Below are 20402 nucleotides of genomic sequence, written 5' to 3'. Positions count from 1 at the left end.
CACGAGGAGGGAGAAGGGGTAACTAACTGAGAATGATGGGGGAGGGAGGGGTCACGAGGAGGGAGAAGGGGTAACTGACTGAGAGTGATGGGGGAGGGAGGGGTCACGAGGAGGGAGAAGGGGTAACTAACTGAGAGTGATGGGGGAGGGAGGGGTCACGAGGAGGGAGAAGGGGTAACTAACTGAGAGTGATGGGGGAGGGAGGGGTCACGTGGAGGGAGAAGGGGTAACTGACTGAGAATGATGGGGGAGGGAGGGGTCACGTGGAGGGAGAAGGGGTAACTAACTGAGAGTGATGGGGGAGGGAGGGGTCACGAGGAGGGAGAAGGGGTAACTAACTGAGAGTGATGGGGGAGGGAGGGGTCACGTGGAGGGAGAAGGGGTAACTGACTGAGAGTGATGGGGGAGGGAGGGGTCACATGGAGGGAGAAGGGGTAACTAACTGAGAGTGATGGGGGAGGGAGGGGTCACGTGGAGGGAGAAGGGGTAACTGACTGAGAGTGATGGGGGAGGGAGGGGTCACGTGGAGGGAGAAGGGGTAACTAACTGAGAGTGATGGGGGAGGGAGGGGTCACGTGGAGGGAGAAGGGGTAACTAACTGAGAGTGATGGGGGAGGGAGGGGTCACGTGGAGGGAGAAGGGGTAACTGACTGAGAATGATGGGGGAGGGAGGGGTCACGAGGAGGGAGAAGGGGTAACTAACTGAGAGTGATGGGGGAGGGAGGGGTCACGAGGAGGGAGAAGGGGTAACTAACTGAGAGTGATGGGGGAGGGAGGGGTCACGTGGAGGGAGAAGGGGTAACTAACTGAGAATGATGGGGGAGGGAGGGGTCACGTGGAGGGAGAAGGGGTAACTGACTGAGAATGATGGGGGAGGGAGGGGTCACGTGGAGGGAGAAGGGGTAACTAACTGAGAATGATGGGGGAGGGAGGGGTCACGAGGAGGGAGAAGGGGTAACTAACTGAGAGTGATGGGGGAGGGAGGGGTCACGTGGAGGGAGAAGGGGTAACTAACTGAGAATGATGGGGGAGGGAGGGGTCACGTGGAGGGAGAAGGGGTAACTGACTGAGAATGATGGGGGAGGGAGGGGTCACGAGGAGGGAGAAGGGGTAACTAACTGAGAGTGATGGGGGAGGGAGGGGTCACGAGGAGGGAGAAGGGGTAACTGAGAATGATGGGGGAGGGAGGGGTCACGAGGAGGGAGAAGGGGTAACTAACTGAGAATGATGGGGGAGGGAGGGGTCACGAGGAGGGAGAAGGGGTAACTAACTGAGAATGATGGGGGAGGGAGGGGTCACGTGGAGGGAGAAGGGGTAACTAACTGAGAGTGATGGGGGAGGGAGGGGTCACGTGGAGGGAGAAGGGGTAACTAACTGAGAGTGATGGGGGAGGGAGGGGTCACGTGGAGGGAGAAGGGGTAACTAACTGAGAATGATGGGGGAGGGAGGGGTCACGTGGAGGGAGAAGGGGTAACTGACTGAGAATGATGGGGGAGGGAGGGGTCACGTGGAGGGAGAAGGGGTAACTAACTGAGAGTGATGGGGGAGGGAGGGGTCACGTGGAGGGAGAAGGGGTAACTAACTGAGAATGATGGGGGAGGGAGGGGTCACGTGGAGGGAGAAGGGGTAACTAACTGAGAGTGATGGGGGAGGGAGGGGTCACGTGGAGGGAGAAGGGGTAACTGACTGAGAATGATGGGGGAGGGAGGGGTCACGTGGAGGGAGAAGGGGTAACTAACTGAGAGTGATGGGGGAGGGAGGGGTCACGTGGAGGGAGAAGGGGTAACTGACTGAGAATGATGGGGGAGGGAGGGGTCACGTGGAGGGAGAAGGGGTAACTAACTGAGAGTGATGGGGGAGGGAGGGGTCACGTGGAGGGAGAAGGGGTAACTAACTGAGAGTGATGGGGGAGGGAGGGGTCACGAGGAGGGACAAGGGGTAACTAACTGAGAGTGATGGGGGAGGGAGGGGTCACGTGGAGGGAGAAGGGGTAACTAACTGAGAATGATGGGGGAGGGAGGGGTCACGAGGAGGGAGAAGGGGTAACTAACTGAGAATGATGGGGGAGGGAGGGGTCACGAGGAGGGAGAAGGGGTAACTGACTGAGAGTGATGGGGGAGGGAGGGGTCACGTGGAGGGAGAAGGGGTAACTGACTGAGAGTGATGGGGGAGGGAGGGGTCACGTGGAGGGAGAAGGGGTAACTAACTGAGAGTGATGGGGGAGGGAGGGGTCACGTGGAGGGAGAAGGGGTAACTAACTGAGAATGATGGGGGAGGGAGGGGTCACGAGGAGGGAGAAGGGGTAACTGACTGAGAATGATGGGGGAGGGAGGGGTCACGAGGAGGGAGAAGGGGTAACTAACTGAGAATGATGGGGGAGGGAGGGGTCACGAGGAGGGAGAAGGGGTAACTAACTGAGAGTGATGGGGGAGGGAGGGGTCACGTGGAGGGAGAAGGGGTAACTAACTGAGAGTGATGGGGGAGGGAGGGGTCACGTGGAGGGAGAAGGGGTAACTAACTGAGAGTGATGGGGGAGGGAGGGGTCACGAGGAGGGAGAAGGGGTAACTAACTGAGAGTGATGGGGGAGGGAGGGGTCACGTGGAGGGAGAAGGGGTAACTAACTGAGAGTGAAGGGGGAGGGAGGGGTCACGTGGAGGGAGAAGGGGTAACTAACTGAGAGTGATGGGGGAGGGAGGGGTCACGTGGAGGGAGAAGGGGTAACTAACTGAGAGTGATGGGGGAGGGAGGGGTCACGTGGAGGGAGAAGGGGTAACTAACTGAGAATGATGGGGGAGGGAGGGGTCACGAGGAGGGAGAAGGGGTAACTAACTGAGAGTGATGGGGGAGGGAGGGGTCACGTGGAGGGAGAAGGGGTAACTAACTGAGAGTGATGGGGGAGGGAGGGGTCACGAGGAGGGAGAAGGGGTAACTGAGAGTGATGGGGGAGGGAGGGGTCACGTGGAGGGAGAAGGGGTAACTAACTGAGAGTGATGGGGGAGGGAGGGGTCACGTGGAGGGAGAAGGGGTAACTAACTGAGAGTGATGGGGGAGGGAGGGGTCACGAGGAGGGAGAAGGGGTAACTAACTGAGAGTGATGGGGGAGGGAGGGGTCACGTGGAGGGAGAAGGGGTAACTAACTGAGAGTGATGGGGGAGGGAGGGGTCACGTGGAGGGAGAAGGGGTAACTAACTGAGAGTGATGGGGGAGGGAGGGGTCACGTGGAGGAGAAGGGGTAACTAACTGAGAGTGATGGGGGAGGGAGGGGTCACGTGGAGGGAGAAGGGGTAACTAACTGAGAATGATGGGGGAGGGAGGGGTCACGAGGAGGGAGAAGGGGTAACTAACTGAGAATGATGGGGGAGGGAGGGGTCACGAGGAGGGAGAAGGGGTAACTAACTGAGAATGATGGGGGAGGGAGGGGTCACGTGGAGGGAGAAGGGGTAACTAACTGAGAGTGATGGGGGAGGGAGGGGTCACGTGGAGGGAGAAGGGGTAACTAACTGAGAGTGATGGGGGAGGGAGGGGTCACGTGGAGGGAGAAGGGGTAACTAACTGAGAATGATGGGGGAGGGAGGGGTCACGAGGAGGGAGAAGGGGTAACTAACTGAGAATGATGGGGGAGGGAGGGGTCACGAGGAGGGAGAAGGGGTAACTAACTGAGAGTGATGGGGGAGGGAGGGGTCACGTGGAGGGAGAAGGGGTAACTAACTGAGAGTGATGGGGGAGGGAGGGGTCACGTGGAGGGAGAAGGGGTAACTAACTGAGAGTGATGGGGGAGGGAGGGGTCACGAGGAGGGAGAAGGGGTAACTAACTGAGAGTGATGGGGGAGGGAGGGGTCACGTGGAGGGAGAAGGGGTAACTAACTGAGAATGATGGGGAAGGAGGGGTCACGAGGAGGGAGAAGGGGTAACTAACTGAGAATGATGGGGGAGGGAGGGGTCACGAGGAGGGAGAAGGGGTAACTAACTGAGAGTGATGGGGGAGGGAGGGGTCACGAGGAGGGAGAAGGGGTAACTAACTGAGAGTGATGGGGGAGGGAGGGGTCACGTGGAGGGAGAAGGGGTAACTAACTGAGAATGATGGGGGAGGGAGGGGTCACGAGGAGGGAGAAGGGGTAACTAACTGAGAATGATGGGGGAGGGAGGGGTCACGTGGAGGGAGAAGGGGTAACTAACTGAGAGTGATGGGGGAGGGAGGGGTCACGTGGAGGGAGAAGGGGTAACTAACTGAGAGTGATGGGGGAGGGAGGGGTCACGTGGAGGGAGAAGGGGTAACTAACTGAGAGTGATGGGGGAGGGAGGGGTCACGTGGAGGGAGAAGGGGTAACTAACTGAGAATGATGGGGGAGGGAGGGGTCACGTGGAGGGAGAAGGGGTAACTAACTGAGAGTGATGGGGGAGGGAGGGGTCACGTGGAGGGAGAAGGGGTAACTAACTGAGAGTGATGGGGGAGGGAGGGGTCACGTGGAGGGAGAAGGGGTAACTAACTGAGAGTGATGGGGGAGGGAGGGGTCACGAGGAGGGAGAAGGGGTAACTAACTGAGAGTGATGGGGGAGGGAGGGGTCACGAGGAGGGAGAAGGGGTAACTAACTGAGAATGATGGGGGAGGGAGGGGTCACGAGGAGGGAGAAGGGGTAACTAACTGTGAGTGATGGGGGAGGGAGGGGTCACGTGGAGGGAGAAGGGGTAACTAACTGAGAATGATGGGGGAGGGAGGGGTCACGTGGAGGGAGAAGGGGTAACTAACTGAGAATGATGGGGGAGGGAGGGGTCACGAGGAGGGAGAAGGGGTAACTAACTGAGAATAATGGGGGAGGGAGGGGTCACGAGGAGGGAGAAGGGGTAACTAACTGAGAATGATGGGGGAGGGAGGGGTCACGAGGAGGGAGAAGGGGTAACTAACTGAGAATAATGGGGGAGGGAGGGGTCACGAGGAGGGAGAAGGGGTAACTGAGAGTGATGGGGGAGGGAGGGGTCACGTGGAGGGAGAAGGGGTAACTAACTGAGAATAATGGGGGAGGGAGGGGTCACGAGGAGGGAGAAGGGGTAACTAACTGAGAATGATGGGGGAGGGAGGGGTCACGTGGAGGGAGAAGGGGTAACTAACTGAGAGTGATGGGGGAGGGAGGGGTCACGTGGAGGGAGAAGGGGTAACTAACTGAGAATAATGGGGGAGGGAGGGGTCACGAGGAGGGAGAAGGGGTAACTGACTGAGAATAATGGGGGAGGGAGGGGTCACGTGGAGGGAGAAGGGGTAACTAACTGAGAATGATGGGGGAGGGAGGGGTCACGAGGATGGAGAAGGGGTAACTAACTGAGAGTGATGGGGGAGGGAGGGGTCACGTGGAGGGAGAAGGGGTAACTAACTGAGAGTGATGGGGGAGGGAGGGGTCACGTGGAGGGAGAAGGGGTAACTAACTGAGAGTGATGGGGGAGGGAGGGGTCACGTGGAGGGAGAAGGGGTAACTAACTGAGAGTGATGGGGGAGGGAGGGGTCACGTGGAGGGAGAAGGGGTAACTAACTGAGAGTGATGGGGAGGGAGGGGTCACGAGGAGGGAGAAGGGGTAACTAACTGAGAGTGATGGGGGAGGGAGGGGTCACGTGGAGGGAGAAGGGGTAACTAACTGAGAGTGATGGGGGAGGGAGGGGTCACGTGGAGGGAGAAGGGGTAACTAACTGAGAGTGATGGGGGAGGGAGGGGTCACGTGGAGGGAGAAGGGGTAACTAACTGAGAATGATGGGGGAGGGAGGGGTCACGTGGAGGGAGAAGGGGTAACTGAGAGTGATGGGGGAGGGAGGGGTCACGAGGAGGGAGAAGGGGTAACTAACTGAGAGTGATGGGGGAGGGAGGGGTCACGTGGAGGGAGAAGGGGTAACTGACTGAGAGTGATGGGGGAGGGAGGGGTCACGAGGAGGGAGAAGGGGTAACTGACTGAGAGTGATGGGGGAGGGAGGGGTCACGTGGAGGGAGAAGGGGTAACTGACTGAGAGTGATGGGGGAGGGAGGGGTCACGAGGAGGGAGAAGGGGTAACTAACTGAGAGTGATGGGGGAGGGAGGGGTCACGTGGAGGGAGAAGGGGTAACTAACTGAGAGTGATGGGGGAGGGAGGGGTCACGAGGAGGGAGAAGGGGTAACTAACTGAGAGTGATGGGGGAGGGAGGGGCCACGTGGAGGGAGAAGGGGTAACTAACTGAGAGTGATGGGGGAGGGAGGGGTCACGAGGAGGGAGAAGGGGTAACTGACTGAGAGTGATGGGGGAGGGAGGGGTCACGAGGAGGGAGAAGGGGTAACTAACTGAGAGTGATGGGGGAGGGAGGGGTCACGAGGAGGGAGAAGGGGTAACTAACTGAGAGTGATGGGGGAGGGAGGGGTCACGTGGAGGGAGAAGGGGTAACTAACTGAGAATGATGGGGGAGGGAGGGGTCACGTGGAGGGAGAAGGGGTAACTAACTGAGAGTGATGGGGGAGGGAGGGGTCACGTGGAGGGAGAAGGGGTAACTAACTGAGAGTGATGGGGGAGGGAGGGGTCACGAGGAGGGAGAAGGGGTAACTGACTGAGAGTGATGGGGGAGGGAGGGGTCACGAGGAGGGAGAAGGGGTAACTAACTGAGAGTGATGGGGGAGGGAGGGGTCACGTGGAGGGAGAAGGGGTAACTGACTGAGAATGATGGGGGAGGGAGGGGTCACGAGGAGGGAGAAGGGGTAACTGAGAGTGATGGGGGAGGGAGGGGTCACGAGGAGGGAGAAGGGGTAACTGACTGAGAGTGATGGGGGAGGGAGGGGTCACGTGGAGGGAGAAGGGGTAACTGACTGAGAGTGATGGGGGAGGGAGGGGTCACGAGGAGGGAGAAGGGGTAACTGACTGAGAGTGATGGGGGAGGGAGGGGTCACGAGGAGGGAGAAGGGGTAACTGACTGAGAGTGATGGGGGAGGGAGGGGTCACGTGGAGGGAGAAGGGGTAACTGACTGAGAGTGATGGGGGAGGGAGGGGTCACGTGGAGGGAGAAGGGGTAACTAACTGAGAATGATGGGGGAGGGAGGGGTCACGAGGAGGGAGAAGGGGTAACTGACTGAGAATAATGGGGGAGGGAGGGGTCACGTGGAGGGAGAAGGGGTAACTGACTGAGAATGATGGGGGAGGGAGGGGTCACGAGGAGGGAGAAGGGGTAACTGACTGAGAATGATGGGGGAGGGAGGGGTCACGAGGAGGGAGAAGGGGTAACTGACTGAGAATGATGGGGGAGGGAGGGGTCACGAGGAGGGAGAAGGGGTAACTGACTGAGAATGATGGGGGAGGGAGGGGTCACGAGGAGGGAGAAGGGGTAACTGACTGAGAATGATGGGGGAGGGAGGGGTCACGAGGAGGGAGAAGGGGTAACTGACTGAGAATGATGGGGGAGGGAGGGGTCACGAGGAGGGAGAAGGGGTAACTGACTGAGAGTGATGGGGGAGGGAGGGGTCACGTGGAGGGAGAAGGGGTAACTAACTGAGAGTGATGGGGGAGGGAGGGGTCACGAGGAGGGAGAAGGGGTAACTAACTGAGAGTGATGGGGGAGGGAGGGGTCACGTGGAGGGAGAAGGGGTAACTAACTGAGAGTGATGGGGGAGGGAGGGGTCACGAGGAGGGAGAAGGGGTAACTAACTGAGAGTGATGGGGGAGGGAGGGGTCACGAGGAGGGAGAAGGGGTAACTGACTGAGAGTGATGGGGGAGGGAGGGGTCACGAGCAGGGAGAAGGGGTAACTGACTGAGAATGATGGGGGAGGGAGGGGTCACGAGGAGGGAGAAGGGGTAACTGACTGAGAATGATGGGGGAGGGAGGGGTCACGAGGAGGGAGAAGGGGTAACTGACTGAGAGTGATGGGGGAGGGAGGGGTCACGAGGAGGGAGAAGGGGTAACTGACTGAGAGTGATGGGGGAGGGAGGGGTCACGAGCAGGGAGAAGGGGTAACTGACTGAGAATGATGGGGGAGGGAGGGGTCACGAGGAGGGAGAAGGGGTAACTGACTGAGAATGATGGGGGAGGGAGGGGTCACGAGGAGGGAGAAGGGGTAACTAACTGAGAATGATGGGGGAGGGAGGGGTCACGAGGAGGGAGAAGGGGTAACTGACTGAGAGTGATGGGGGAGGGAGGGGTCACGTGGAGGGAGAAGGGGTAACTAACTGAGAGTGATGGGGGAGGGAGGGGTCACGAGGAGGGAGAAGGGGTAACTAACTGAGAATGATGGGGGAGGGAGGGGTCACGAGGAGGGAGAAGGGGTAACTAACTGAGAGTGATGGGGGAGGGAGGGGTCACGTGGAGGGAGAAGGGGTAACTAACTGAGAATGATGGGGGAGGGAGGGGTCACGTGGAGGGAGAAGGGGTAACTGAGAGTGATGGGGGAGGGAGGGGTCACGAGGAGGGAGAAGGGGTAACTAACTGAGAGTGATGGGGGAGGGAGGGGTCACGTGGAGGGAGAAGGGGTAACTAACTGAGAGTGATGGGGGAGGGAGGGGTCACGTGGAGGGAGAAGGGGTAACTAACTGAGAGTGATGGGGGAGGGAGGGGTCACGAGGAGGGAGAAGGGGTAACTAACTGAGAGTGATGGGGGAGGGAGGGGTCACGTGGAGGGAGAAGGGGTAACTAACTGAGAGTGATGGGGGAGGGAGGGGTCACGTGGAGGGAGAAGGGGTAACTAACTGAGAGTGATGGGGGAGGGAGGGGTCACGTGGAGGGAGAAGGGGTAACTAACTGAGAGTGATGGGGGAGGGAGGGGTCACGAGGAGGGAGAAGGGGTAACTGACTGAGAGTGATGGGGGAGGGAGGGGTCACGTGGAGGGAGAAGGGGTAACTAACTGAGAGTGATGGGGGAGGGAGGGGTCACGAGGAGGGAGAAGGGGTAACTGACTGAGAGTGATGGGGGAGGGAGGGGTCACGTGGAGGGAGAAGGGGTAACTAACTGAGAGTGATGGGGGAGGGAGGGGTCACGAGGAGGGAGAAGGGGTAACTGACTGAGAGTGATGGGGGAGGGAGGGGTCACGAGGAGGGAGTAGGGGTAACTGAGAATGACGATGGGGCAGAAGAAGCACAACACTGCGTGTTCTCCCACACGCAGAGCCTACATAGGAACACATACATGACAAAAGAGCAGAAGAGGTACTGTGTCTGCACGAAGTGCCCCATGGCCTCAGGGGTTTGTGATCAAGCCGCCTGCTCAGTCCCCAGTCCGTGGTGATCTGAGAGGTGGAGCCTTGCTGGAGGGGGTGGGTGGCCTGTGGACCTTTACAGGGCAAACCCCCTTGCCAGGTCCAGCTCACTCTTGCTTCTCCCCAGCTGATGTGGTAAGACGTGACACTCAAGCTGCCTGTTAGGTGTTCCTACCATGACTGAGCTTCCCCTTGAAACTTTAAGTATGAAATAGACCCTTTCACCCTAGAGCTGATTCTGGCCAGGTGTTTGTCCCAGAAATGAGAAGGGAACTGAGGAGCGGGAAGGAAGAGGACCAGCGAGAGAGAGAGGGGTGGGAGAGTAGTAGGAAGCAGCTATGAACAAAATGTGCTGATATACTGGTATGAAAATGTCATCATGAGCCAGGCGTGGTGGCGCACGCCTTTAATCCCAGCACTCGGGAGGCAGAAGTAGGAGGATCGCTGTGAGTTCAAGGCCACCCTGAGACTACATAGTGAATTCCAGGTCAGCCTGGGCTAGAGTGAGACCCTGCCTTGAAAAACCAAAAAAAAAAAAAGGCTATTTCTTAGCTGAGTACTTACCTTCAGATGGGTAAAGAACTTTTCTCTTGGTTTGATCAGTTAAGCACCTGATCCAGAGGGAAGATGATTTGTACAGTTCTGCAGAGTGGTTCTAGCTCCTAGCCCAATTTTTTTCCCATGAAAAAGCGACTCTTAGGTTCTAAATATGAAAAAAATTAATTAATAAAATATAACAATGAATTATACATTAATCTTATTAAGTAAAAGCAGCATATGACAGCATATGTATTTGTAAACAGAGTGTACAATTAATGTTAAAAAATGTACCAACAGCAAGAAAAAAGTAAAAGGAAAAAAATTGAGTACTTACTCTATATCAGGCTCTGTTGCAAATTTTTGTTGCTGTTTTTTGATTTTTTTTTGGGGGGGGGGGGTGTTTCGAGGTAGTGTTTCACTCTAGCCCAGGCTGACCTGGAATTCACTACGGAGTTTCAGGGTGGCCTCGAACTCACTGGATCTTCCTACCTCTGCCTCCCGAGTGGAGTACTAAGATTAAAGGTGTGCACCACTATGCCCAACAAGTTTTTCTTTAATCAATATTCCTTTTTAATTTTCTTTCCAAGATTAAGGATCAAGGTCAAGGCTTTTCCCAAGCAGTACTCTACCACTGAGCTACATACATCACCAGCCCTGACATCATTTTGCTCTTCCTTAATCAGTGAGGAAAACAAATCACACAGGAAATTTCAACAAGAATTTAATAAAGGAACTTGGTGAACAGGTATTTGCTTCGAAGATGCCAATGTTTTTCAATTTTTTTCAACAAAAATTGGGAGGTTGGGATGGAGAGGTAGCTTAGCTGTTAAGGCATTTGCCTGCAAAGCCTAAGGACCAAGGTTCAATTCCCCAGAATCCACATAAGCCAGCTGCACATGGCGGCACATGCATCTGGAGTTCATCTGTAGTGGCTAGAGGCCCTGATTCATTCTCATTCTCTTTCTTTCTATCTCTCTAATAAATAAATAAAAATTTTAAAAAAATTTTAAGTACCAAATTTTTATGATGTGGTAGGAAATAAAATGATATGGTATTCCAGGGGGAAGAGAAATTTATGAATAAACAGAGTCAAAGACCCTAACAGAGGTACTGGTTCACCGTGTCCAAGCTGTTCTACACTGACCCCCTCTTAACCAGGAGGAACTCAGATCAAATATTTTATTTTTCAACCAGCATGGTGACATCCCCTTAATCCCAGCACTCAGGAGGCAGAGGTAGGAGGATCATTCAAGACCACCCTGAGACTACATAGTTAATTCCAGGTCAGCCTGGACAAGAGACACACCCCACCTCACAAAAAAAAAAGAAAAGAAAAGAAAAGAAAAGAAAAGAAAAGAAAAGAAAAGAAAAGAAAGATAATTTTTTCTCAGCAACAAGACTTTAAAATATATATTTATTGATTGATTTATTTTCAGCAGAGAGGGCACGTGTGTATAAATCAGGGCCTCCTGCCACCACAAATAAATTCCAGAGACATGCATCACTTTTTGCATCTGGCTTTATGTGGGTCCTGGGGAAACAAAACCAGGCCAGTAGGCTTCTCAAGCAAGAGCACTTAACTGATGAACCACCTCCCCAGCCCCTCAGTAATGAAGCTTTAAGATATAAGGTGAGTTTTTCTGTTAAATCCTATACTGAGAAGCGAAGCCAGGTGTGGTGGCACACACCTATAATCCCAGACCTGTGAGGTAGAGGCGGGAGGATCAAGGTCATCCTTCACTGAAGATGGAGTTTGAGGCCAGCCTGCACCACAGGAGACCTTGTCTCGGAGCAAACAAAAATCCTAAACTGGGCTGGAGAGATGGCTTAGCAGTTAAGGCACTTGCCTGCAAAGCCTAAGGACCCAGGTTCAATTCTCCAGGTCCCACATAAGCCAGATGCACATGGTGACACATGTGTCTGGAGTTCATTTGCAGTGCCTGAAGGCCCTGGTGTGCCCAATCTCTCCCTCTCTAACCCCCTCAAATAAATAAATACATTTTTAATAAAAATAAAATCACAGCCGGGCGTGGGGGCACATACCTTTAATCCCAGCACTCGAGAGACAGAGTTAGGAGGATCACCGTGAGTTCAAGACCACCCTGAGACTACAGAGTGAATTCCAGGTCAGCCTGAACTAGAGTGAGACCCTACCTTGAAAAACCAAATAACAATAACAATAACAATAATAAAATCATAGAACTGCTAACGCATGTTTCCTAAGCAACATAATGGAAATTATTTATTTATTTACTTATTTAGGATTCTTTTTTTTTAATATTTTTTGTTCATTTTTATTTATTTATTTGAGAGTGACAGAGAGAAAGGGAGAAAGAGAGAGAGAGAATGGGCGCGCCAGGGCTTCCAGCCACTGCAAACGAACTCCAGACGCGTGCGCCCCCTTGTGCATGTGGCTAACGTGGGTCCTGGGGAATCAAGCCTCGAACCGGGGTCCTTAGGCTTCACAGGCAAGCACTTAGCCACTAAACCATCTCTACAGCCCTAGGATTCTTTTTAGACAGGGTCTCAAGTGTTGTTCAAGCTAGGCTAGAACTTACTGTGGAGCTCAGACTGGCCCTGGACTAAACAGCGGTCCTCTTGCCTCAACCTCTTGAGCACTGGGAGCACAAGCATACGCCACCACACCCAGCGAGTGCAGCGTGCATTTATTTATTTAAGGAACAGGGCTCCCTGGGAAGCTCAGGCTGGCTTGGAACTCCTTGTCCTCTTGCCTTCGCCTCCCACATGCTAGGGGTACAAACATGCACCACCATGCCTGGCTGCCTGCAGATTGTAGAATTGGCAAACTGTGTCCAGAAATGATCTTAGAGATAATCCAGGCCAGTCCCCACTTTTACAGAAGGTTTTAAAATCACCAGGAAGTTAAGTAACTGGATGAGGTCATTTGGCAGAAGGAGGACTGGAATCTGACATGCAGTGCTCTCACTCAGCACACTCCTTACCATAGTGTGGCTTCAAAATGGTTTTAAATTGAAAATTATTGAAGTGGTTTTTTTTTTTTTTAATTTTATTTATTTATTTATTTGAGAGTGACAGACACAGAGAGAAAGACAGAGGGGAGAGAGAGAGAATGGGCGCGCCAGGGCTTCCAGCCTCTGCAAACGAACTCCAGACGCGTGCGCCCCCTTGTGCATCTGGCTAACGTGGGACCTGGGGAACCGAGCCTCGAACCGGGGTCCTTAGGCTTCACAGGCAAGCGCTTAACCGCTAAGCCATCTCTCCAGCCCTCTTTTTTTTTTTAATTAGTTTTCTATTCTGCAAGTACAGGCAGTTTGATACCATTATTAGGCTCATCCCTGATCTACCCCCTCCCCATTGGCCCCTCCTTGTTGAGGTGTATGGGTCGTGCATTGTGGGGTTAGCCCACAGTTATTGGTATGATAAATGTCTCTGTATATCATGACCCAACATGTGGCTCTGACATTCTTTCCGCCCCCTCTTCCACAAAATTTCCCTGAGCCATGCTGGGTTTGTGATTTTTTTCTTGAGAAAATCATTTTAATTTATTAAAAGCCTGTTGTTTAGCCAGGTGTGGCAGCACACACCTTTAAACCCAGCACCTGGAAGCAGAAGGAGGATCTCCGTGAGTATGAGGCCACTCTGAGACTACATAGTGAATTCCAGGTCAGACTGAGTTACAGTGAGGCCTTACCTAAAAAAACCAATCAAATAAATAAATAAACACACACACATACACACAATTGTTTGAAGTCCGTAAATTAATGTCCTGTGTAGACATAAAAATGGCTGGGTGTGGTGGTATACCCATGTAATCTCTGCTACTTTAGAAGGTTGAGGCTGGAGGACTGAGAGCCCAGGGCAAGGATGGGTGACAATAGTGAGACTACTCCGGGCGTGGTGGCACATACCTTTAATCCCAGCACTCAGGAGGCAGAGGTAGGAGAATCACTGTGAGTTCGGGCTCACCCTAAGACTACACAGTGAATCTCAGGTCAGCCTGAGCTACAGTGAGACCCTACCTTGAAAAATAAAAGATAATGACAGTGAAACCCCTACATCCCCTTCTCTAAAAAATAAAATAAGTGATTTTAAAATATATATATATAAATATATATATAAAATAAAATTTCTTTTTAGACTATTAGTTATATGGGGAAAGTTCTTTGGCTGAAATACACAATTCTTCACAATATTTCTTCTAAATCTACTTTAAAGATTTTCCATATATTTAAAAAATGTCGAGCTGCTGCAAGCCTTATAATTGGCCAGCCAGGCCAAATGAGCCAACAGGTGCAATAGTGGCATGTCTGTTATGGGGGAAACCAACTACTCTCTAGTTGGACTGGAGGCCCATGGGAAGGGAATACATCCCTGATACTGAAAACTTAAAACAGGGGTAGTCATAAGCCCTAGGGGTGTAATGTCTATTGTTGTCTGGCCAAATGTATATATTATGCTTATCAAACTGCCCAGTAAGCACTTCTGTTAATGTTCATACCCTTATATTAATGCCACTCTCACTTTCAGTTGAGAATCTTCTCTTTTCAGATGGCAGTGACCTCGGGACAACTCAGAAGGTATCATGGTGATGGAAAGGAATGACTGCAGTGCTCAGTACTGCAATATGTGTACCACACCTTCCAAGGCTCAGGGTCTAATGCAGAATAGGTGGCAGAAAGAATGTAAGAGCCAAAGGAAGGGCAGGACTCCTTACAACAAGCTCCCTCCAGACACAAAATGGCCTGGGTATCCATGGCCTCACGGTGCCTGACACTACCTACACAAGACCATCATAAGAGGAGGAAAAGATCATGACATCAAAAGTAAAAGAGAGACTGATTGAGATGGGGAGGGGGTATGATGGAGAGTGGAGTTTCAAAGGGGTAAGTGGGGGGAGGGAGGGTATCACCATGGGGTATTTTTTATAATCATGGAAGTTGTTAATAAAAAAATTTTAAAAAATAGAATAATTGAGTTGACCTTGGAATGTCAGAGAGAACAAGACTGCTGGGATCAGGAAGTTACTTACTAACATCAAAATCTTCCTTCTTCTGTGATCTGCATAAAATTATACACCTTGCTTCTCAATGCCTATGGAGATGATACAAGAAGGTTTTTGCTTTTGTTTTGCTTACAGCTATGGTGGAGGGGGAAACCATGATTACATGTGTCTACAGTGTTAACTTTTTCTTACTTTTAACCTTGTATGAATTGGTCAACTTTGAGGAAGCTGGGTCATCTGCAAAACCAAATATAAAGGATTTTAGGACATGTTTGCAGAATTTAGTAAGATACCATGCCTAGCTCTCAGACTCAGATGTGGAAATGAGTTATGGGAAAGAACTATGGGAATATATCTTATGGACCTGAAAAAAACTTTTCTGAATATTTCTGTGAAAAAGAAAAAATGTGGGCTGGAGAGATGGCTTAGCAGTTAAGCGCTTGCCTGTGAAGCCTAAGGACCACAGTTCGAGGCTCGGTTCCCCAGGTCCCACGTTAGCCAGATGCACAAGGGGGCGCACGCGTCTGGAGTTCGTTTGCAGAGGCTGGAAGCCCTGGCGCGCCCATTCTCTCTCTCCCCCTCTATCTGTCTTTCCCTCTGTGTCTGTCGCTCTCAAATAAATAAATAAAAATTTAAAAAAAAAAAAAAAAAAAGAAAAAATGTCAGGTTGGAGAGATGGCTTAGTGGTTAAGGCACTTGCCTGTGAAGCCTAAGGACCCAGGTTAGATTTCCCAGTACCCACATAAACCAGATGCACAAGGTGGTGCATGCACTGGAGTTTGTGTGTAATGGCTATAGGTCCTGTGGTGCCAATTCTGTCTGTCTGTCTCTCTCTCTCTCTCTCTCTCTCTCTCAATCTGTCTCAAATAAGTAAATGAATTAAAAAAAATTTTTTTTTAATCTTATTTAGCCAGGCAGAGTGGTACACACGCTTTTAATCCCAGCACTCAGGAGGCTGAGGTAGGAGGATCGCTGTGAGTTTGAGATTACATAATGAATTCCAGGTCAGCCTAGATTAGAGTGAGACCCTACCTCAAAAAACCAAAACCAGGGTTGGAGAGATGGCTTAGCAGTTAAGGGCTTGCCTGTGAAGCCTAAGGACCTCGGTTCAAGGCTCAATTCCCCAGGTCCCATGTTAGCCACATGCACAAGGGGGCGCACGCGTCTGGAGTTCGTTTGCAGTGGCTGGAGGCCCTGGCGTGCCCATTCTCCCTCTCTCTCTATCTGCCTCTTTCTCTCTCTGTCTGTTGCTCTCAAATAAATAAATCAATAAATATTAAAAAAAGAAAAGAAAAACCAAAACCAAAAGAATGCCTGGCATGGTGATGCACGCCTTTAATCCCAGCACTCAGGAGGCAGAAGTAGGATTGCCATGTGAGTTCAAGGCCACCCTGAGACTACATTAATTAATTCCAGGTCAGCCTGGGCTAGAGTAAGACCCCACTTCAAGAAAACAAAAAGGGGCAGGGGTATTCTGCAGATACCACTACCACTAACAGGGTCCTTTAAAAGTGAGCTATAAGCTGGGCTGGTGAGATGGCTGAACAGTTAAGGTGCTTGCCTGCAAAGCCAAAGGACCCAGGTTTAATTCCCCAGGACCCACATAAACTAGGTGCACAAGAGGGTGCATGCATCTGGAGTTCATATGCAGTTGCTGGAGGCCCTGGCACACCCATTTTCTCTCTCTCTTTCCCTCTCTCTCTCTCTCCCTGCCTATTTCTCTGCCTCTCTCAAATAAATTAATAATTTTAAGTAAGGTATAAGCTGGGTGTGGTGGCGCACGCCTTTAATCAGCACTCAGGAGGCGGAGGTAAGAGGATCCCTCTGAGTTTGAGGCCAGCTGGAACTACAGAGTGAGGGCCAGGTAAGCCTGGGCTAGTGAGACTCTACTTCCAAAAAAAAAAAAAAAGTGAGCTATAATTTTAATTATCTAAATTATTTAATTATTATCTAAAAACCTCAAAAAAGTCGACAGAGATAGAGAAGCATGTCCTAAAACAAAAAAAAAAAAAAATGGCTTTGATCATTATATTGATTTTATAGTATTTTATAAAGTACCATAAATGCTAAGCTTATTTATAACTTTATTACAGTTAGTATTTACTGGGCACAAACCAACTTGGCAAAAGCACACTGAAAGTCACATGCCTGTAATCCCAGCAACAGGGAAGGCTAATTGAAACAGGTAGATTGCTGCAAGTTCAAGGTTATCTTACACATTCAAGATCCTGTCTCATAAATAAATAAATAAGAAAGGATCTGTAAAATGTATGATATGAACAGTAAGTACCTTAGGAGAAAAGTAAGCACAGTTGAGGAAATGGATAAAAAATTAAGATGGCTGAAGAGCCAGACAACATAGCTTAAAGAACCCTGGCACTGAGGAGGCTGAGGTGGGGGGCTGCATGAGTTAGAGGCCGGCTTCTGGGTGGGAAGGTAGCCAGAGGGCAGCACCGGGAGTCCTAACCCTCAGGGACGGCCAGGACCCTCGGCCCACACCCAAACTGGATCACAGTGAAGCGAAGACCGGCATGAGAAGTACCATTGCCCCGTTCATCTAATAACCAGGGTGGCATTGTTTGATACTTTACTTGTAATTCTAAATTTCCATAACTTTACTTTTGACTCTATTAGAACTACACATGTTGAGATATTTGTTTGTTAAATATTTGTTGAATTTGCTCAAAATAAAATCATGTTTATAATATTTTATTTATTTATAAGAGAAAGAGGCAGATGAGAGATAAAGAATGGACACTGCAGGGTCTAGCCATTGCAAATAAACTCCAGACTCATACGCCACCTTATGCATCTGGCTTTATGTGGGTACTTGAGAAACGAACCCAGGTTCTTAGACTACACCTTAACACTTGAGCCATCTCTCCAATCCTTCCCCTCACCCCAATTTTTTGTTTTTTTTTTTATATTTTTATTTTTATTTATTTATTTGAGAGAGAGAAATAGGCAGGTAGAGAGAGAGAATGGGCGCGCCAGGGCCTCCAGCCACTGCAAATGAACTCCAGACGCGTGCGGCCCTTGTGCATCTGGCTTATGAGGGTCCTGGGAAATCAAACCAAAGTCCTTTGGCTTCACAGGCAAGTGCCTTAACCACTAAGCCATCTCTCCAGCCTTGTTTGTTTTTTGAGGTAAGGTTTCACTCTAGTCCAGGCTGACATGAAATTCACTATGTAGTCTCAGGGTGGCCTCGAACTCATGGTGATCCTCCTACCTCTGCCTCCTGAGCACTGGGATTAAAGGCATGCGCCACCACACCTGGCTCCCCACAAATTTTTTTTGAATCAAAAACATAAATGGGGGCTGGAGAGATGGCTTAGCAGTTAAGCGCTTGCCTGTGAAGCCTAAGGACCCGGGTTCAAGGCTTGATTCCCCAGGACTCACGTTAGCCAGATGTACAAGGGGGCGCACGCGTCTGGAGTTCGTTTGCAGTGGCTGGAGGCCCTGGTACGCCCATTCTCTCTCCCTCTCTCTGGCCCTCTCTCTCCCTCTCTCTACCTCTCTCTCTCACGCACGCGCTCTCTTTCATAAATAAAAATCTTTTAAAAGAAAACACAAAATAAAGCCATAAATAAGGGGCTAGAAAGATGGCTTAGTGGTTAAGGTGTTTGTCTGCAAAGCCAAAGGATCCTGGTTTGACTCTCCAGGACCAACGTAAACCAGATGCACAAGGGGGCACATACATCTGGAGTTCGTCTGCAGTGGCTGGTGGCCCTGGTTTGTCCATTCTCTCTCCCCCTCCCTCCCTCCCTCCCTCCCTCCCTCCCTCCCTCCCTCCCTCCCTCCCTCTCTCTCTCTCTCTCTCTCTCTCTCTCTCTGTCTTTTTCTCTCTCAAATAAATAAATTAATTAAATATATATTTTAAAAAACATAAATAACCGGGCGCCTTTAACCCCAGCACTTGGGAGGCAGAGGTAGGGGGTCACCGTGAGTTTGAGGCCACCCTGAGACTACATAGTAAGTTCCAGGTAGGCCTGGGCTAAAGCGAGACCCTACCTCAAAAAAAAAAAAAAAAAAACCATAACTAATACATAAATACATTTAAAACAAAAAAACTAGGCGTGGTGGTGCACGTCTTTAATCCCAGCACTCAGGAGGCAGAGGTAGGAGGATCGCCATGAGTCCGAGACCACCCTGAGACTACATAGTGAATTCCAGGTCAGCCTGGGCTAGAGGGAGACCCTACCTCGAAAAATCAAAATAAATCAATGATTTTTTTGAGCCAAGGTCTCAAAGTACCTAGAAAGCACTCCGTAGCCCAGGCTAGCCTAGAACTCAACAATACTCTTTTACCCCAGTGTGAGGATTATAGGCAAGAGCACCATAAAGCCAGGCTTTTGCTCAAGTTTTATAAAACAAGATCTCAAAGCTTAAATCAGGAAGGGTCCTAAGACAATTTCCATCAGGGATGAAAGAATCTAATCATTTAACAAAATCTACCTGGAAATTCTCTAAGAAATAAATAGGAAAAAGTAGGAACTAGGAAAAGCCAAATAGATCCAAGTCTACCATTAGTCATTCTGCTTTTAGCTAATTTCTTACAGCAGCTATCTCAAATTTTTAAACTTTCCAAAAAGACAATCAAGATCAAACAAAAGTGACTATCAGAAATATTTGCATCAAACTTCCCTCTGGCCTCCTACCCTATTGTGTGTGTGTCTATGTTGCCCAAGGTGGTTTGAACCTCCTGTCTCAGCCTTCCCTAACTGGGCTTTTATGACTCACAAGCCTCTGGCCTTTTCAAAACCAAGGTTAAAAAAAAGCAGGGTGGGGGGATCAGTGTACACATTACTTGTCTATGGATTTAACAGAGCCTTAATAAAAGGCTTAGATGGTAGTCCTTAGTATTTAGTTGTGTAAAAAGGTACATTATCCAGGGTAAGAGATTAGGGGACACTGAGAATTTCATAAGGTTTTGTTTCCCATAAATCTGTTCATTTTCATCCTCTCCCCTCCCTTCACCTCTTTCTCAATGATATATTGTAAAAAATAATAACAATAATTGCCACCAAGACCGCTGCGAACATCAACCACAAACCACCGAGTTACCATTTAGCAGGTGCAAGGAGAAAGTAAGTGCCATCTTTCCCGACCCCTAACTCTGAAAGAGCTCGTCTCGAGCCAGATTTGTCACTTTGGAGAAACGATACTAAGACCGGCACGAACTTTCTCCTTAGTGTCAGGGCATGGATGGTGGGTGAACAGAAGAGCGGGGTTCCCGGGCCTAGGCTGGCTGCGCGGGGTGGCGAGCATCCATGCATCACCAGGAGAAGCGGGGTCCACCCTCCTAGGACTCCGGGGGGCATCCACCTCTCCAAGGAGCCGCCAGGACCCCGCCCCGGCCTCGGTCCTGCACCTACCCCGGCCGCTCTGGCCATCCACGCCGAAGCAGAGCCGGGGGGCCTGCGGCTTGCGGAAGCGAGGAGGGGGACCCCGGAGTCCTCTCTTCCCCGGCCATGCCCGCCCCGGGTTCGGACCCCGCCATGCTCACCGCGCGGCCGCAGCAGGGCGACAACTCGACCCGAGCCTCGGCCCCGAGCCGCGCCAGCCTCCCTCCCGCGGGCCCGACCCGCGCCCCGCTCCGGCCCACCCACCTTCCCGGAGGGGGTCCCGGCGCGCTCCGCTCCGCTCCGCTCCGCCCCAGCGCGTCCGTGCAGCCCGCGGCCCCGGCTC

At 51.4% G+C, this 20402-nt stretch overlaps 1 protein-coding gene across 1 annotated transcript in view; it reads right to left on the bottom strand.

The window, feature by feature from the left end:
* Nucb2 (nucleobindin 2) overlaps window positions 1-20402 on the bottom strand; it is a 51097-nt gene extending 30695 nt beyond the window's left edge. The window contains exons 1-2 of the mRNA XM_045146353.1: window positions 20324-20402; window positions 9755-9893 (exon numbers count right to left, since the gene is read on the bottom strand). The gene's annotated coding sequence lies outside the window, so the exon portion shown is untranslated. The remainder of the gene's footprint in view (window positions 1-9754; window positions 9894-20323) is intronic.

Source organism: Jaculus jaculus, chromosome 3 (genome assembly GCF_020740685.1).
Source record: "Jaculus jaculus isolate mJacJac1 chromosome 3, mJacJac1.mat.Y.cur, whole genome shotgun sequence".
Taxonomy (NCBI): Eukaryota; Metazoa; Chordata; class Mammalia; order Rodentia; family Dipodidae; genus Jaculus; species Jaculus jaculus.
The sequence above is the reverse complement of the archived record's forward strand: the minus strand, read 5'-3'. Positions and strand labels throughout refer to the sequence as shown.